The sequence below is a fragment of the Somniosus microcephalus genome, chromosome 6 (genome assembly GCF_052327205.1).
Source record: "Somniosus microcephalus isolate GS21.2 chromosome 6, FLI_Smic_1.0, whole genome shotgun sequence".
In the NCBI taxonomy this organism is placed as follows: Eukaryota; Metazoa; Chordata; class Chondrichthyes; order Squaliformes; family Somniosidae; genus Somniosus; species Somniosus microcephalus.
This window is the reverse complement of record NC_140992.1, coordinates 93,084,171-93,104,284: the sequence shown is the minus strand read 5'-3', so window position 1 is coordinate 93,104,284 and position 20,114 is coordinate 93,084,171.

Sequence of the window (20,114 nt, the reverse complement as noted above, 5' to 3'; positions counted from 1 at the left end):
GGATTTTTGGAGAGAGACCAAGGTAGAGAGCTTACTGCTTTGGCCCAACACTAGGACAGGTATTTCTGGCTTCAGGCCACAGCTTTGCAATTCTCTTTGCCTTCATTGATATCTCATTGTTTGCCAGCATATTATGGGGGCTGTCAATGCTGGCTTGCACCATTACGTCCAAAGGGCTCACAGACGCCGTGAGAGAGTGGCAGTCCTGACTAGACGCAGAGGGGGCAACAGGCGTCGGCAAGGGAGGCCTTACCCACTCAGGGTATACCGCCAGCAGTTCTCCTATGTCAACATGTCTGACGAGCAGTGTGCTAGGAGGCTGCGATTCAGAAGGGAGGTGGTCACAGAGATCTGCCAGCTGCTTCAGAGAGATCTGCAGCCACAGCTGAGGTGCAGGACGTCTCTGTCGGTGGCAGTGAAGGTGACGGTGGCTCTGAACTTCTATGCCACCGGCTCCTTCCAATCCGCTGCTGGGGACATTGCTAACATCTCCCAGTTCGCCGTGCATTGCTGCATCCGCCAGGTGACCAATGCCTTTTTCAGAAGGAGACGTCAATTCATCTCCTTCCCCATGACCCTGGAGAAGCAGCAGCAGCGTGCAATGGGATTTGCAAGAATAGCGGCCTTCCCCATGGTGCAGGGCGCCATTGACTGCACGCATGTGGCTTTGCGGGCACCTCTGGAGAATGCCGAGGATTACCACAACCGGAAGGGCTACCATTCCCTCAACATACAGCTGGTGTGTGACCACAGGCAGCGCATCCTAGCTGTCAATGCCTGCTTTCCAGGCAGCAGCCACGATGCCTTTATCCTGCGACAGACAACTGTGGCTGACATGTTCCAGGCACAGCCTCACCCAAGAGGATGGCTTATCGGGGACAAAGGCTACCCTTTGTGTACCTGGCTCATGGCCCCGCTCCGCGCGCCCAGGACCCCTGCTGAAGAGCGATACAACGAGAGCCATCAAGCGACCAGGAACATCATCGAACAAACAATTGCCGTCCTGAAGCAACGGTTCCGCTGCCTGGATCGTTCTGGCGGAGCCCTGCAGTATTCGCCGGAGCGAGTCTCCCATTTCGTGGTCGTTTGCTGCATGCTGCACAACCTGGCTATCCGCAGGACTCAGGCACTGCCACCTTAGGTTGGAGCACCACCTCAGGAGGAGGAGCAGGAGGAGCAGGAGGAGGAGGAGGAGGAGGACCAGCACAGGAGGGAGGCACAAGGTGCAAGGGCCACCCGTCGGCGGCTTATTGAACGTAGGTTCTAGGCCCCCTGTCAGGGAATGGCTTGTGCCAATGAAAGAACATGAATGCAGCCGCTCCGCAAGCCCTCAGCCGGTTAAGGCAACAAAAACTTCAATGTTCAAACATGGACAATCTGAATAAAGAAAATGGTTTATTCCACAAACTCAGTGCCCTTCCTGCATGAAAAACAAAAACAGAACAAACCCCCAAAAAACAGTCAGACACATTACTCGCTCCCACAACCTGGAGAGGATTAACAGAACAGTGCAACAAAAATGGCCGTCATCCTCGGCCTTCGTAAAAAACAAACATCACATCCTCGGCCTTCAAAAAACAAACATCCAATTCTCGGCCTCAAAAAACAAACACAACTGGCCACACATTCTAGTTTTTGGCCCGCGAGGGCGATGCCTTGGGCATCTTTGCGTGGCCCCTGCCCGCCCTGCTGCTCCTCCTCAAAGTGAGCCCAGTGGCTGCAGCAAGGCTGGGGGAAGGCTCCTGAGGGGCACATGGCGTGACGGCAGATGCCCTTGGGGGTTGGCCTAGATGAGCTCTGGCCCTCGAGGGGCCGGCTGGTGACTGCTGCAGCTGTGGCTGGGCAGCATCAGTCTGTCCAGCAGCTCGTGGCAGCTCCACTGGGGGAGTGGCAGTGGCGGCTGCAGGAATGGGAGCAAGCTGGCTGATGGCAGGCGGTCGCTGGTCGCCTGAGACACTGGCACTCGCCCGGTCCAGCACTGCAGCATGCGCAGCAATCTGCTGAAGGACAGACCGCTGTGCTGCTGCAGCGCGGCGGGTGCCCTGGCAATGCCTGGCTGACGCAGCGAGTGTGGCAGCAGTTAGTGCCCATGTTGCCCTGGTCTGTGACCGCATCAGACCAGCCAGTGACTGGACGGCACCACTGATCATTTGGCTACTAGCTGCCTGAGCTGCCCCGACTTCCTCCAAACTCCTGTCCTGAGCTGCAGCGAATTGCTGCAGACTCCTGGCCTGAGCTGCACCGACTTCCTCCAGGCTTCTGGCCTGAGCTGCCCCGACTTCCTGCAGACTCCTGGCCTGAGCTGCACCGACTTCCTCCAGACTCCTGGCCTGAGCTGCCCCGACTTCCTGCAGACTCCTGGCCTGAGCTGCAGCGAATTGCTGCAGACTCCTGGCCTGAGCTGCACCGAATTGCTGCAGACTCCTGGCCTGAGCTGCCCCGACTTCCTCCAGACTCCTGGCCTGAGCTGCACCGAATTGCTGCAGACTCCTGGCCTGAGCTGCCCCGACTTCCTCCAGGCTTCTGGCCTGAGCTGCCCCGACTTCCTGCAGACTCCTGGCCTGAGCTGCACCGAATTGCTGCAGACTCCTGGCCTGAGCTGCCCCGACTTCCTCCAGACTCCTGGCCTGAGCTGCCCCGACTTCCTCCAGACTCCTGGCCTGAGCTGCCCCGACTTCCTCCAGACTCCTGTCCTGAGCTGCCCCGACTTCCTCCAAACTCCTGTCCTGAGCTGCACCGAATTGCTGCAGACTCCTGGCCTGAGCTGCACCGACTTCCTCCAGACTTCTGGCCTGTGATGCCCCGAATTCCTTGACACTCTTAGCCAATGACTCTATGGCGTCAGGCATCTGTGCCACTACCCCCATGAGCTCCGTGTGCCTGCGCTCCGAGTCGACGGCCATTTCCTCGAGGAGGCGCACCTCCTCTGTGCTGACCGTCGCCGGACTGGAGGCCGCACTCACCCTCTGGGGAGAAGGCCGCCGAGCTTCCCCACCCCTCCCGCGTTGCTGCAGGCCGCTGGGCCCAGGAACTGGACTCCCCTCTGGCCCTTCCCCCAGGCTCCCCTCCAGGGAAGACGTGTCCCCTACATCGCCATGGGTTGGCGCGGCTGAGGGTGCCACTGATGGGCCGCCTTCCTCTTCCTCCTCCTCCTCCTCCTCTTCCGAGGGGCTGACACTGGCAGCTTCAGGGACCTCCTCCTCACCTGGCGCCTCACCATCTGAAAGCAGGAAGGCACAAGAGTAGTTTTAGAGTGAGGACAGGGCGTCAGCGAGGGAGGCATGAGTGGTGCCATTCACCGCATTGGTCGGACAGTGGCAAAGGATGTTGATCTGATGCGCAAGTGGAACGAGAGAGGTCCAAAAGGTCATGTCCTCACCATTGGTGCCCAGAACAGGGTTGGCATCTCCAGTGGCAATGGGGCCAATGACACGGACTCCCATGATGCGCTCCACGCGCTGGTCTAGGTCGGTGAGCTCCTGGTGCTGAGGCCCGCCTCCCCCAGTCGCAAGCTGGCTACGCTTGTTGTTAGCCAGCTTGGCCTGCAAGAGAAAGGATGGCCTCTACGTACGGTGTGTAGCCCTGATCTTGTCTGCACAGCCTCCCATGGCGGAATAGCTTGGACAGTGTGTAAAGTGCAGAATGTGCAATTGATGGTCATGCCAGTCCCATAGCTGCTGGATGAGGGCTGGCCATTAGGCCTTTCAGGTCCCTTTGCCCATAATGTGAGGTGCACATGCAAGGATGAGGAGGACACTGGAAAGGGTACTAACCCTGACAATCCTAGTGAGGTCATTAAACTTCTTCCTGCATTGTACAGGAGTCCTGCCAACCACACTGTTGGATGTCACCCTGTTGGAGACATCCCTCCAGGCTTTGCGGAAGACGCTGGTCACCGGCTTCTTGCCACTGTCTGGAAACAAAATATGGCGTCTTTGCTCCACAGCGCGAACCAGCAGCCTCAGGTCAGCTTCAGTAAAGCACTGCGCTCTTTCCCGGGCCTTCTGCATCGTCCTGGTCGCTAAATAGGTGCAGCAGCAGTGCTCAGGCCTAGCTGGAGGGCTGCAGTGTCCAGGGCGTGGCAGCCAAACAACTCAACCCTTCCCCCTTTAAGAGATGGCCGGCGCCAGTGGGTCAGCCGTCAATCAAGAAATGACCGCACCTGCGCTGCGCCCGGCCTCGGCAGTCTCGCTCAGCACCGCCGGCTTAGCGCCTAAAGATAGGCGTGCATCGCCAGTTTTAGCGCTGCAGCAACCTCTTAGGGCGATGCTACTAAATATCGGCGAAGTGGCCTCGACTTTGCGCCCGACTTTACCGCCTCAAAAGTGGCTATACTGAATTTCTAGCCCATGATTTCTGGCACCTGACCAGGTCGCCCCTGACTGCAGCCCCGAGTGTTTTTTTACAGCATCTTTAATACCCTAAAACTTGGCAACCCTCCTACTGTGTATGTGTCCCTAACTATATGGCATAATAATGGTCATCAGTTGTTTTTCAGTTCTTATCAATAGTTCGTTGAGCATCCATTGGTTTCAAGGCTTGGTTCATTCCATAGTCTGAAGATGTTTCTGTTTTTGCACGGATTCCACAGTCAATAGTCTGTTCCCACTGAACTTTAAAAGTTTGATTTCCATATCTGTTGAAAGACAATTGGCAGCTTTCACAGCTTACAAGTCAAACAGTTTATTTTGCAAAGTTCTCACAGCAACCTGTCTCTTGTCTTTGCGAAGCATAATTGTCCATAAAATTTGGTCAACATTTCAAGTTACAGCAAAATTAACAGCAAATAGTGGTCTAGAAATTCATTAAGGCGCTGCCAGCTTTGCGGCCAGTTACCGCCTAAAGAGGGCTTCTGCGCCAAAAATGAGTTTGCACTGATATTCAGCGCCGCGGTATTGGCGGCGGTAGCCGTTAGCGCTGCGCCGGCACCAATGACATCATCGGTGTGCGCAGTGCCCCGGTTCCGCCCCGAAACCGGCCCGATCCCCATATTTAGTTGCGGCCGCCTCCTCCGAAGCGGCCGCAAACAGCGACCAGAAAACGGGGCCGTGCTGTAGCCTTAGTGGGGCGCTTTAAAGGGGAAGGTGCGGCCGGCCGCTTTTTCGGCGGCCGCCTGCCCGCACCTTCTTCCCCGGCCTCCTCCACCGCCCCCCCCCCCGCGGCATTGCCGGCTGCTTTCCGCGAACCCGGCACTTCTCCGTGGTGCCGGGCTCATTTGCCGGCACTCACCAGCGGCGATCTCCCCATTGCAGGCAGCTCCCCCTTAAGAGAAGGAGGAGGCCTGCAGTCCCGCAGCCTGCCGCTCCGCAGCGGCTGGCGCAGCGGCGCCAAGAGCGCTGAAATTCAGTGTCAGCGCCCCAAGCGGAGGCGGGCACACCCTGGTATAGCGCCCGGTTCCGAATTGGGGCGCAAACACTGAATATCTGACGATCGCTAATGGCTCCCCGCCCAGCGCTAACTTTTGGGCGCGAGCGAGCTGGCCGCCCCAAAGTGAATTTCCAAGCCAGTGTGTTCTACATTCCACCCTCAAGTGGTTGTGTCCCCGAATCAAGGGTCACAGGCACTTATGACTCGTAGGCGTTGTCTTCTTCCTTCGCCGTCTTCTGCAACAGATTAACCCACTCTTGTTGCTTGCATCTCCTGTTGACTTCACAAGTTATCATTAGTAAATATAACACAATCACCAACTGAACAATGACCAAAACATGGGAGATAATTCTTATCCAGGGATAAACCTCAATACTCATACTGATATCCCACCAGGACGAATTGTGATGAAATATGCCATTCATCAGGCACTCTGTATTCTCTGTGTTTGATTGTGCCTGTGACTGTGACAAGCAGGGGAGTTTAGTTTTAGTTTCATTTCCTTACCTGTGTTGTATTGTGTGTAGGGCTCCGCCCATACCTGGCCCCTACTTAAGCAGGCCCCAGTGTGTCTCACAGGCAGTACAGCAGATCTCTGGATGAGAGACACTTCTCCACTGTGTATTACTTTCTGAGTTAATAAAATTGATGTGCCTCAATGAATCCGAGACTCAATGTTAACGGAGCAAAGCAAGGCTTTTATTAACTCAGAAAGTAATACACAGTGGAGAAGTGTCTCTCATCCAGAGATCTGCTGTACTGCCTGTGAGACACGCTGGGGCCTGCTTAAGTAGGGGCCAGGTATGGGCAGAGCCCAACACACAATACAATACAGGTAAGGAAATGAAACTGAAACTAAACTCCCCTGCTTGTCACAGTCACAGGCACAATCAAACACAGAGAATACAGAGTGCCTGATGAATGGCATATTTCATCACATTCACCCCTTCTACAGATTTAGTCTGTTCGGGGGTTTGATAGTCCTCTGTGACCGACGTAGCTGTTGTGGTGCCGCGGGTGTCGGCTGGGTCTCCCCGGTGGCCTCCTGGGTCTCTGCCGGGGGCGCCGCCAGGGTTGTTGAAGGGGTAGTTGGTGGGGGCACCATTGGTCGATGTTCTTCCGGGGGTGATGAAAGGATAGTGGGTGGGTAAGAGTTGCTGTGATCGTTGTTGCTGTTGTTGTCGTGGTTGTTGTCATTACTAGCTGGGGCGACGTCTTTTATGGACACGGTGTCCTCCCTTCCGTCGGCGTGCCAGACATATGCGTATTGGGGGTTGGCGTGGAGTAGGTGCACTGACTCCACGAGAGGGTCCGTCTTGTGGCCCCTCACATGCCTTCGTACAAATACCGGACCTGGGGTGGAGAGCCATGACGGCATGGATACGCCTGAGGTGGATTTCCAGGGAAAGACAAACATTCGTTCATGGGGCGTGGCATTAGTGGCAGTACACAATAGCGACCGTATCGAATGGAGCACCTCTGGGGGGACTTCCTGCCAGCGGGAGATAGGGAGGCCCTTGGTCCTTAGAGCTAGAGTGACTGCTTTCCATACTGTCCCGTTCTCTCGCTCCACCTGGCCGTTACCCTGGGGGTTGTAGCTGGTGGTACGGCTCGTGGCGATCCCCCTGGACAGCATGTACTGGCGTAGCTCTTCACTCATGAAGGACGCCCCCCTATCCGTATGGATGTAGCTCGGCATACCGAACAGGCAGAACAGGCTGTTGAGGCATTTAATGACCGTGGCGCTGGTCATGTCTGGGCAGGGGAAGGCGAATGGGAAACGGGAGTATTCGTCCACAATGTTCAGGAAGTAAACATTGCGGTCGACTGACGGGAGGGGGCCCTTGAAATCTAAGCTGAGCCGCTCAAAGGGCCGTGTAGCTTTGATTAAGTGGGCTCTATCTGGGCGGTAGAACCGAGGCTTGCACTCAGCGCAAGTGCGGCAGTTCCTGGTCAGAGACCGAACTTCCTCAATTGAGTAGGGTAAGTTGCGGGACTTTATGAAGTGGAACAGCCGTGTGACCCCTGGGTGGCAGAGGTCGTTGTGGAGGGTCTGTAGCCGATCCCCGGTGGCGCTGGCACACATCCCTCGTGAGAGGGCGTCGAGGGATTCGTTAAGGGCCCCTGGCCGGTAAATGATGTCATACTCGAAGGTGGAGAGCTCGATCCGCCACCTGAGAATCTTATCATTTTTAATCTTCCCCTTCTGTTTATTATTAAACATAAACGCTACCGACCGCTGGTCGGTAAGTAGGGTGAAGCGTTTGCTGGCTAGGTAGTGGCGCCAGTGGCGCACTGCCTCCACGATGGCTTGGGCCTCCTTTTCCATGGAGGAGTGTCTGATCTCGGGCCCTTGGAGGGTCCTCGAGAAGAAAGCTATGGGCCGCCCCGCCTGGTTGAGGGTGGCCGCCAAGGCAAAGTCAGACGCATCACTTTCCACTTGAAAGGGAGTGTGCTCGTCCACTGCCTGTAGCGTGGCCCATTCAATATCCCGCTTAATGCTTTTGAAGGCGGCGTGGGCCTCAGCAGAGAGCGGAAAAGAGGATGCTTTCAAGAGGGGGCGGGCTTTGTCGGAGTAGTTGGGGACCCATTCGGCATAATAAGAAAATAACCCCAGGCAACCTTTCAGGGCTTTGGGAGTGTTGGGCAGGGGCAGCTCCTGTAGGGGGTGCGATCGGTCGGGGTCTGGTCCGATTTTCCCATTCTCCACCATGCTGCCTAGTATGCAGAGGCACGTGGTGTTGAAAATGCACTTGTCCCCGTTGTAAGTGAGGTTGAGTTTTTGTGCGGTTTTCAGGAACCTCTCGAGGTTCGAGTCGTGATCCTGCTGGTTGTGACCGCAGATGGTGACGTTGTCGAGGTAGGGGAAGGTTGCCTGCAAGTGGAGGCAGTGCGCCACTGGCGGCACTACCTAGCCGGCAAACGCTTCACCCTACTTACCGACCAGCAGTCGGTAGCGTTTATGTTTAATAATAAACAGAAGGGGAAGATTAAAAATGATAAGATTCTCAGGTGGCGGATCGAGCTCTCCACCTTCGAAAATGACATCATTTACCGGCCAGGGGCCCTTAACGAATCCCCCGACGCCCTCTCGCGAGGGATGTGTGCCAGCGCCACCGGGGATCGGCTACAGACCCTCCACAACGACCTCTGCCACCCAGGGGTCACACGGCTGTTCCACTTCATAAAGTCCCGCAACTTACCCTACTCGATTGAGGAAGTTCGGTCTCTGACCAGGAACTGCCGCACTTGCGCTGAGTGCAAGCCTCGGTTCTACCGCCCAGATAGAGCCCACTTAATCAAAGCTACACGGCCCTTTGAGCGGCTCAGCTTAGATTTCAAGGGCCCCCTCCCGTCAGTCGACCGCAATGTTTACTTCCTGAACATTGTGGATGAATACTCCCGTTTCCCATTCGCCTTCCCCTGCCCAGACATGACCAGCGCCACAGTCATTAAATGCCTCAACAGCCTGTTCTGCCTGTTCGGTATGCCGAGCTACATCCATACGGATAGGGGGGCGTCCTTCATGAGTGAAGAGCTACGCCAGTACATGCTGTCCAGGGGGATCGCCACGAGCCGTACCACCAGCTACAACCCCCAGGGTAATGGCCAGGTGGAGCGAGAGAACGGGACAGTATGGAAAGCAGTCACTCTAGCTCTAAGGACCAAGGGCCTCCCTATCTCCCGCTGGCAGGAAGTCCTCCCAGATGTGCTCCATTTGATACAGTCGCTATTGTGTACTGCCACTAATGCCATGCCCCATGAACGAATGTTTGTCTTTCCCCGGAAATCCACCTCAGGCGTATCCATGCCGTCATGGCTCTCCACCCCAGGTCCGGTATTTGTACGAAGGCATGTGAGGGGCCACAAGATGGACCCTCTCGTGGAGTCAGTGCACCTACTCCATGCCAACCCCCAATACGCGTATGTCCGGCACGCCGACGGAAGGGAGGACACCGTGTCCATAAAAGACGTCGCCCCAGCCGGTAACGACAACAACCACGACAACAACCACGACAACGATCACAGCAACTCTTACCCACCCACTATCCTTTCATCACCCCCGGAAGAACATCGACCAATGGTGCCCCCACCAACTACCCCTTCAACAACCCTGGCGGCACCCCCGGCAGAGACCCAGGAGGCCACCGGGGAGACCCAGCCGACACCCGCGGCACCACAACAGCTACGTCGGTCACAGAGGACTATCAAACCCCCGAACAGACTAAATCTGTAGAAGGGGTGAATGTGATGAAATATGCCATTCATCAGGCACTCTGTATTCTCTGTGTTTGATTGTGCCTGTGACTGTGACAAGCAGGGGAGTTTAGTTTCAGTTTCATTTCCTTACCTGTATTGTATTGTGTGTAGGGCTCCGCCCATACCTGGCCCCTACTTAAGCAGGCCCCAGCGTGTCTCACAGGCAGTACAGCAGATCTCTGGATGAGAGACACTTCTCCACTGTGTATTACTTTCTGAGTTAATAAAAGCCTTGCTTTGCTCCGTTAACGTTGAGTCTCGGATTCATTGAGGCACATCACGAATCATCCCTAACCTTAGAGATCATTTTACGCAATTCACGATTTTTCTGGGCCAAGGTATAAAAGTGCTTTTTGGACTGACTAACGCGTTTCATTAACTCCGCCAAGTGTTCTGGCAGAGGTGGAATGTCATAGCCGAATCGAGTTACATACTGGTGTAATTGCTCTTTTATCTCATCTTCTACAGCGATATCTACTTTGCTATGTGAATAAATGCTTAATAAAACCCATGCCTCAAGTCTTACACATTGGACTGGAGTAAAAGAAAAAGTTCCCACTGCAACAGGACAAGTCAGGTTTTTACTGTACTGGTATTCCCGGTGTATGGTGGTGACACAATATTTACCCTTCCCTCGGTACGCAGATTGTACAGGGAAATGCTGCCCCACAATCACTTTCATAGTGCAGTTCCATTCTATCACATCCCAATCAAACCTGCCGCAGGGGCTGCGTGTTCTACCATGTCATAAGGGAAGAATTATGTATCCTGAGCTCGCGCACACCTGGTAAGATCTGAGGCCATCCATGTGGTCCCATCCACTCGTGTCATGTACTTTGGGGGTTCGTCATACCTTATTAAGTGATCTCTCTGATGTGCTCCTATGTTCTCCACATGGAACAGAGGATTTGGGGATGTCTTTTCGAGTAAAATGGGATTATACAGTACAATTCCTAACAGGGTGATGTTGCTTTGTTCCTGCAAATGGCATTCATGTTTCACCAGGTAAACCTGTACCAACCCCCTGACTTGACACATATTCATGGTAATTTGGTAAGTGGAGTGTGATGAAATATGCCATTCATCAGGCACTCTATTCTCTGTGTTTGATTGTGCCTGTGACTGTGACAAGCAGGGGAGTTTAGTTTCAGTTTCATTTCCTTACCTGTATTGTATTGTGTGTAGGGCTCTTCCCATACCTGGCCCCTACTTAAGCAGGCCCCAGCATGTCTCACAGGCAGTACAGCAGATCTCTGGATGAGAGACACTTCTCCACTGTGTATTACTTTCTGAGTTAATAAAAGCCTTGCTTTGCTCCGTTAACGTTGAGTCTCGGATTCATTGAGGCACATCAATTTTATTAACTCAATTTTCAACGCAATGGATCAACTCTTGAAACCCGAACATTTGGATTTGGACCCGCATGCTTCGGACGCATCGGCACGATTCGGACACTGGTTTAAGTGTATGGAATTCTTCCTGGACAATTCCGCAGCCATCATAGACGCTACGGACGCTGAAAGTATGAAACTCGGAATCCTGCGGAATTGGGTAAGCCACCGGGTTTACCCCCTCATCCAAGACGCCGACACGTACCCGGCCGCCTGCGACATCCTAAAGGCGCATTACCAGCAGCCTACGAACGAGGTGTACGCTAGGCATCTGCTCGCTACTCGCACTCAGCGACCTGGGGAATCGCTGGATGAGTTCCTAGTCACCCTGAAAACGCTTGGCAAAGACTGCAAGTGCCAAGATGTAAAAGCCGCAGTTTACACTGACGAGCTTGTTCGTGATGCCTTTATCACAGGCCTCAGCTCCACTTACATCCAGCAGAGACTACTGGAAAAAACGGGATTGGACCTGAAACAGGCTGTGGACACAGCGCGATCCCTGGATGTGGCCCAGAGAAACTCGGACGCCTACTCTTCAGCCCGCGCTGCCCACGCCGCCACGTGTGCACCAAGGGCACCACCATCTTGGAAGGCATCTTCCCCGCCCGGCAGCCCGACACCGTCGGGGCCCCGCTCTCCCCCCAGAAGCCCTACGACAGCCGTGACGTGTCGGGGCCCCAACTGCTACTTCTGCGGGCAGCCGAAGCACACCAGAAACCTGTGCCCGGCGAAAGGCACCACCTGCTTTAAGTGCGGTAAGAAGGGGCACTTCGGGAAGGTGTGCAGAGGGAACCCCGCTGGAAATCCCGCCACCGCCGCGTGTGCGCCGTGGGAGCGGCCATCTTGGACGCCATCTTGCCCGACCTCGTGGGATCCACCATCTTGTGAGCAGACAGCGTGGACGCCATCTTGTCTCGATCAGGGCCCTACAGTGGCATCGGTCACAGTGGACCAGGCCAGACCGCACCCGCTATCCAAATCAATGGTGGACATCGAGGTAAACGGGTGCGGGGTTAAATGTTTAATTGACAGTGGAAGCACGGAGAGCTTTATCCACCCTGAACTAGCACAACAACTCTCTCTAATGGTGGTCCCTGCTCGGGGCACCATCTCTATGGCTGATAAAACCCAGACATCGACCATTATGGGTTACTGCACGGTACAATTGTCCGTTAACGGAACTGTATACGATAATTTTAAATTACTAATCATGAAGAGTCTATGTGCGAGCGTGATCTTGGGCCTGGATTTCCAGTGCCACCACCAAAGCATCATGCTCAATTACGGTGGGTCCCAGCCGCCCCTCACAGTGTGCGGTCTGGCTACCCTGAAGGTAAAGCCGCCTTCGCTATTCGCGAACCTTACTCCCAACTGCCGGCCAATAGCGACCAAAAGCAGGAGGTACAGCTGGGAGGACAGGCGGTTTATCGCGACCGAGGTGGACAGGCTGCTGAGGGAGCGCGTTATTGAACGCAGCAACAGCCCGTGGCGCGCCCAAGTGGTGGTGGTGAGGGGTAGCGAGAAGAAACGGATGGTGATCGACTATAGCCAAACGATCAACATGTACACCCAACTAGACGCCTACCCGCTACCCCGCATATCAGAAATGGTGAACCAGATTGCCCAATACCGGGTGTTCTCCACCATCGACCTCAAGTCAGCGTACCACCAGCTCCCTATCAGCCAGAGGACCGCCCGTACACCGCCTTCGAGGCGAACGGACGCCTCTACCAATTCCTCAGAGTCCCCTTTGGGGTGACGAAGGGGGTCTCGGTCTTCCAGAGGGAGATGGACCGCATGGTCGATGACCACCACTTGCAGGCAACCTTCCCCTACCTCGACAACGTCACCATCTGCGGTCACAACCAACAGGATCACGACTCGAACCTCGAGAGGTTCCTGAAAACCGCACAAAAACTCAACCTCACTTACAACGAGGACAAGTGCGTTTTCAACACCACGCGCCTCTGCATACTAGGCAGCGTGGTGGAGAATGGGGAAATCGGACCAGACCCTGACCGATTGCGCCCCCTACGGTTAGCTGCCCCTGCCCAACACTCCCAAAGCCCTGAAAAGGTGCCTGGGGTTATTTTCTTATTATGCCCAATGGGTCCCCAACTACTCCGACAAAGCCCGCCCCCTCTTGAAAGCATCCTCTTTTCCGCTCTCTGCTGAGGCCCACGCCGCGTTCAAAAGCATTAAGCGGGATATTGAACGGGCCACGCTACAGGCAGTGGACGAGAACACTCCCTTTCAAGTGGAAAGTGATGCGTCTGACTTTGCCTTGGCGGCCACCCTCAACCAGGCGGGGCGGCCCGTAGCTTTCTTCTCGAGGACCCTCCAAGGGCCCGAGATCAGACACTCCTCCGTGGAAAAGGAGGCCCAAGCCATCGTGGAGGCAGTGCACCACTGGCGCCACTACCTAGCCGGTAAACGCTTCACCCTACTTACCGACCAGCGGTCGGTAGCGTTTATGTTTAATAATAAACAGAAGGGGAAGATTAAAAATGATAAGATTCTCAGGTGGCGGATCGAGCTCTCCACCTTCGAGTATGACATCATTTACCGGCCAGGGGCCCTTAACGAATCCCCCGATGCCCTCTCACGAGGGATGTGTGCCAGCGCCACCGGGGATCGGCTACAGACCCTCCACAACGACCTCTGCCACCCAGGGGTCACACGGCTGTTCCACTTCATAAAGTCTCGCAACTTACCCTACTCGATTGAGGAAGTTCGGTCTCTGACCAGGAACTGCCGCACTTGCGCTGAGTGCAAGCCTCGGTTCTACCGCCCAGATAGAGCCCACTTAATCAAAGCTACACGGCCCTTTGAGCGGCTCAGCTTAGATTTCAAGGGCCCCCTCCTGTCAGTCGACCGCAATGTTTACTTCCTGAACATTGTGGACGAATACTCCCGTTTCCCATTCGCCTTCCCCTGCCCAGACATGACCAGCGCCACGGTCATTAAATGCCTCAACAGCCTGTTCTGCCTGTTCGGTATGCCGAGCTACATCCATATGGATAGGGGGGCGTCCTTCATGAGTGAAGAGCTACGCCAGTACATGCTGTCCAGGGGGATCGCCACGAGCCGTACCACCAGCTACAACCCCCAGGGTAACGGCCTGGTGGAGCGAGAGAACGGGACAGTATGGAAAGCAGTCACTCTAGCTCTAAGGACCAAGGGCCTCCCTATCTCCCGCTGGCAGGAAGTCCTCCCAGATGTGCTCCATTCGATACGGTCGCTATTGTGTACTGCCACTAATGCCACGCCTCATGAACGAATGTTTGTCTTTCCCCGGAAATCCACCTCAGGCGTATCCATGCCGTCATGGCTCTCCACCCCAGGTCCAGTATTTGTACGAAGGCATGTGAGGGGCCACAAGACGGACCCTCTCGTGGAGTCAGTGCACCTACTCCACGCCAACCCCCAATACGCATATGTCCGGCACGCCGACGGAAGGGAGGACACCGTGTCCATAAAAGACGTCGCCCCAGCCGGTAACGACAACATCCACGACAACAACAGCAACAACGATCACAGCAACTCTTACCCACCCACTATCCTTTCATCACCCCCGGAAGAACATCGACCAATGGTGCCCCCACCAACTACCCCTTCAACAACCCTGGCGGCGCCCCCAGCAGAGACCCAAGAGGCCACCGGGGCACCCAGCCGACACCCGCGGCACCACAACAGCTACGTTGGTCACAGAGGACTATCAAACCCCCGAGCAGACTAAATCTGTAGAAGGGGTGAATGTGATGAAATATGCCATTCATCAGGCACTCTGTATTCTCTGTGTTTGATTGTGCCTGTGACTGTGACAAGCAGGGGAGTTTAGTTTCAGTTTCATTTCCTTACCTGTATTGTATTGTGTGTAGGGCTCCGCCCATACCTGGCCCGTACTTAAGCAGGCCCCAGCATGTCTCACAGGCAGTACAGCAGATCTCTGGATGAGAGACACTTCTCCACTGTGTATTACTTTCTGAGTTAATAAAAGCCTTGCTTTGCTCCGTTAACGTTGAGTCTCGGATTCATTGAGGCACATCATGGAGATTGCCCTTAGGCGTCGAACAGTCACCCATGAGGGTAGCTTCCATTCAACAATGCTCTGCAGGTTTTCATGGGCTTGTTCCACTACCAAGATCCATACATTACACAAACATCATTTTGTGAGGCCTCACTAGAGGCCTTTCGATCCTCCTTTAAAATTTGATTTATCTTTTTAGCATGGGATTCTAAATATTTAATCATGTCCTGCAGATGAATGGTCATAATGTGGTCCTCCTTCAATTCCTCCTGTTCTAGACCATTCATTTTGTTCAAAATTTCCCTTGAACGATTTCTAACTGCCTTTACAGATTGATCCAAATTAGCCAAATCGAGGGTATTAATGAGGGAGCTTCCAGTATTAAAAATAATGGCTGCATCATTTATGAAACCCCGTCGCTTTCTGATATGAATTTGTACATGCCCCGTTTAACCCATCACTCTCCCTCGGGCCTATGTGATATAATGGCTCTAGTTCTGACTCCGCCATTGTTGTGCTGGTTTTTCTCCCAAATCCCTCTATTAATTCTTGCATCATTCTCCCATATAACCACCGCTGTCTCTGGTTTGCACCAGCCCGGTATTCTCACTTCAGTCAGATTCAATATTAACGGTACCACCTCGTGATGCACATCATGATACAATATCATCCGAGTTGAGATTACCACTAACCCATTTGTCGGTCCCGGAGTGTGTTTGAGGCAGACAACCCAGCTTTCTTGTTGTTCTTCCTGCGGTTGTGTTTTATTTGTAGGGAGGGGAAGTTTAGGACGGACTTTCAATTCCACCATATTATTTCATTTTTACATTCCTGCATACCCCTACATGGCCTTCCCTCCCCATCCATGAACCATTGGTAGGCACCCCTGTCATCTATTCCATACGCTTGGATACTTTTCCAGCTTATCCAGTTGCCAGGAGCTCCACAAAGCAGCTCTGTGGACTTTTCTTTTTCCTGCACTTGGCAATTTTCTCACTCCTACCACTGATGATACTTCAAGGGTGTCTTTTTATTTCTTTTACTATGGTGCCGTGGAGTGGGGGGCCCGTTGGACTCGTCTGCGGACAGGAGGTGGTTCTGGACCCGGAGACAAGGAGGTTTCTACAGCTCCCATGTCCTGTCTACCTACATTTGGATCATACTGTACCTGTGGAGATGCCCCTTCAGGCAAGGGCGCCTCATTGGGTGGGGTTGTTCCATTAGGCACCCCTTCTTCATCATCCCACTTGAGAGGACAAATCCGGCTCACCATGCGCATAATCATGGCTTGCTGTCTTCGGGATCTGCTAGTGGGCTGTAAAAGCTTCATCAGGTTAATATGAAACGATTTAATTTTGGGTCACATGCCATTTCCCTTCAATTCTGAGCAATTTCAAAGTGGCTTGCATTACCTGACCTGTGAAATGACTCCCTTGGTCTGATTCTACCATGCGAGGAAGTCCCCATCTGGAGAATACTTCCCTAACTAGGGTCTTGGCTGTCCACAATGCTGTGGCCAACTTGCATGGGAAGGCTTCTACCCACTTGATAATCTTACACCATCAACATTCATCTGGCCCCCAGCTTAAATGAAAAAACTGACAATTCATTGTGGCTTTCCTACAAGCCCAATTCTTTATTCCCTTCTGTCACTGTGGGGAAACATTCACTTAAAATTAAAAACCTTAAATTTAATAATGTCCAATATCTTTCAATTTCATTCAGCAATAAAAAGCTGTTGTGTGGTGAATTCAAAAAACATCTGTCAGCAAAAAGGCCACACTCTATTAAAACTTCCAACATCCAACAAAGGGTTAAACGGCTTTTAGCTCCATGCACAGAAAAGTGGGTGGAGCTAAAACAAACACAACATACCCGTGTCCACTGTTCAGCCTCCAATACTGGAGCATCATTTTCGATAATGACCCAGATCCACTTCTTTCGAAGAGGCAACTTCCCTGTCACATACTTAGTGACTAACTCATGATAGTCTTGTGATATATAATTCCCAATTACACCTCAGCATACACAGAGCTATCCCTTTACTTTAAGCTCAAGCAAAACACCACACACGTATTAACACCAGTAAGTGGTCAATCTGGCAGTGACTAGACGTATGATTTCTGGCACCTGACCAGGTCGTCCCCGACTGCAGCCCGAGTGTTTTTTTACAGCATCTTTTATAACTTAAAACTTGGCAACCCTCCCACTGTGTATGTGTCCCTAACTATATGGCATAATGGTCATCAGTTGTTTTTCAGTTCTTCTTATCAATAGTTCATTGAGCATCCGTGGGTTTCAAGGCTAGGTTGCACAATACCAGGTCTAGTATAGCCTGCTCTCTGCTTGGCTCCAAAAATTGCTGTTCTAAGAAACTATCCTGAAAACATTCTATGAACTCCTCATCAAGGATACCTTTATCCATCTGATTTTTCCAGTCTATATGTAGATTAAATTCCCCCATGATTATTGCCGTACATTTCTGACAAGCTCCCATTATTTCTTCCTTTATACTCCATCCTACCATGTGGTTGCTGTTAGAGAGCCTGTACACCAATCCCACAAGTGACTTCTTGCCTTTATCATTTCTCATCTCTACCCAAACTGCTTCTACATCCTGGTTTCCTGAACTTAGGTCATCCCTCTCTATTACCGTCATTAATGTGAGGAAGTGTAAAATTATCCACTTTTTTAGGAAGAATGGAAAAGCAGAATATTTTTTAAAGGGTGAGAGACTAGTAAATGTTGGTATTCAGAGGGATTTGGATGTCCTTGTATACAAATCACAGAAAGTTAACATGCAAGTACAGCAAGCAATTAGGAAGGCAATTGGTATGTTAGCCTTTATTGCAAGGGGGTTGGAGTATAAGAGTAAGGAAGACTTGCTGCAATTTTATAGGGCTTTGGTGAGACCACACTTGGAGTACTATGCACAGTTTTGGTCTCCTTATCTGAGGAAAGATATATTTGCCTTAGAGGCGGATGAGAGAGCTGTACAAAAAGGAGAGATTGAGTAGAATGGGCCTATATGCTCTGGAGTTTAGAAGAATGAGAGGTGATCTCATTGAAACATATAAAAATTCTTAGAGGGCTTGAGAGATTTTGAGAGGCTATTTCCCATAGCTGGAGAGTCTAGAAGTAGGGGTCATAATCTCAGGATAAGGTGTCGGCCATTTAGGACTGAGATGAGGAGAAATTTCTTCACTCAGAAGGCTGTGAATCTTTGGAATTCTCAACCCCAGAGGGCTGTCAATGAGTATATTCAAGTCTGAGATCGATAGATTTTTGGGCACTAAGGGAATCAAGGGATATTAGGGTAGGACAGGAAAGTGGAGTTGATGTAGAAGTTCAGCCTGATCTTATTGAATGGCGGAGCAGGCTCGAGGGGCTGTTTGGCCACCTTCTGCTTCTATTTCTTATGTTCTTACGTTCTTAATCCCAATATGCAACCTATATTAGTTGAAGGGTTTCAGGTGAGTCTTTCATCTTGCATCAGTAGATAGACAAAATGAACCAGAATTTATGTTTTGTTGGTGTTTCATATATGGTGCCTAAATTAGCTTGCTTTGAACCGTCCTACATAACCTAATTAACTCTTGTGTAGAGCCTTGGGATGTTTTACTACATTAAAGTCAATATATAAATGCAAGTTGTTGTTGAAAAATCTTGATTACACCACGTCTGTCACCAACAAGACTAAGATACAATGCTGGACAAAGTGCAACTTAATTCAACTGCAAGAGGTATCAAGGACTGAGGTGGGATAGAAGGGTATTTCTAAGATTTCTTTATTTGATTACATCAACTATACATCAGTAGTAGCATTGTAAGGGTCAGCATTGGTAATTACAGTAAAGGTAGTGGATATAATTTGACAGCATAAGCTCAAAAATAAACTTATTTATAAGGTAGCATTATATCTCAGAATTAGCTGCGTTCACTTACCACAAGTACAACGGTATAATATTTGATGTAAGAATTAAGTTCACAATCTATACTGCAAGGGGACGCCAGTAGGTCAAGTCTCTCCAGGTGATATTATAAAAATATGCAAACTCATTCCTTAGGCAGCAGCCTGGCTATATCACAACGCTCTCTCTTCCACTGCAGTGCTCTAGTATCACTTTTGGGGCTCCTTTGCGATAAATTGCTATTTGTAGTATTGTGGTGTTTTGATTGTCTTTTCTTCTTAACCATTTGCTAACATTCTTGTACTATCATCTTCTGTCACTGTACTTCAAAACTTATATCATTGAATTAACTGTAGGAGCACACTTTATATTAGCTACTTTCATGTTGCTCTTAACCTTTCCAGGAACTTTTTAAAACCTCTTTAGATGAATCGTGAATGACATTAAATATCTTACAGTAGGCGCCACTTCAGCTGACATGACCAACCACGCCAACAAATTTTGGCGCTATATAAATGCAAGTCTTTTTCTTATTTACATGAACCACTTAAAAATGCAATTCTGATAAACATACAGCTCTAGGACACTTAAACTGATTATTTTCAATTAATTTTATAAATCACACAGCTACACTTCCAATGTTTGTGAATCATTAGGGGGAAGCATATTGGTACCAAGATCCATCTATATATCTATCTATTATCTATCTATATATATAAAACTCTCTCACTCCCAATCTCTCTCTCTCTCACTCCAATCTCTCTCACACTCCAATCTCTCTCTCTCTCACACTCCCAATCTCTCTCTCTTCCCTCTCTCTCTCTCTCTCTCTCCTTCCCCTCTCTCTGTCTCTCTCTCCTTCCCTCTCTTTCTCCTTCCCTCTCTCTCCTTCCCTCTCTCTCTCTTCCTTCCATCTCTCTCTCTCTTTCCTTCATCTCTCTCTCTCTCCTTCCCCCCTCTCTCTCTCTCTCTCCTTCCCCCCCTCTCTCTCTCCTTCCCTCTCTCTCTCTCCTTCCCTCTCTCTCTCCTTCCTCTCTCTCATTCCCTCTCTCTCTCTCCTTCCCTCCTCTCTCTTCCCCCCAGTCGCTCCCTCTCTCTCTTCCAACAACACAAGCCCTCGAGAAAGCCTCGGCACCGCCGGGCTCCCCCAGCTAG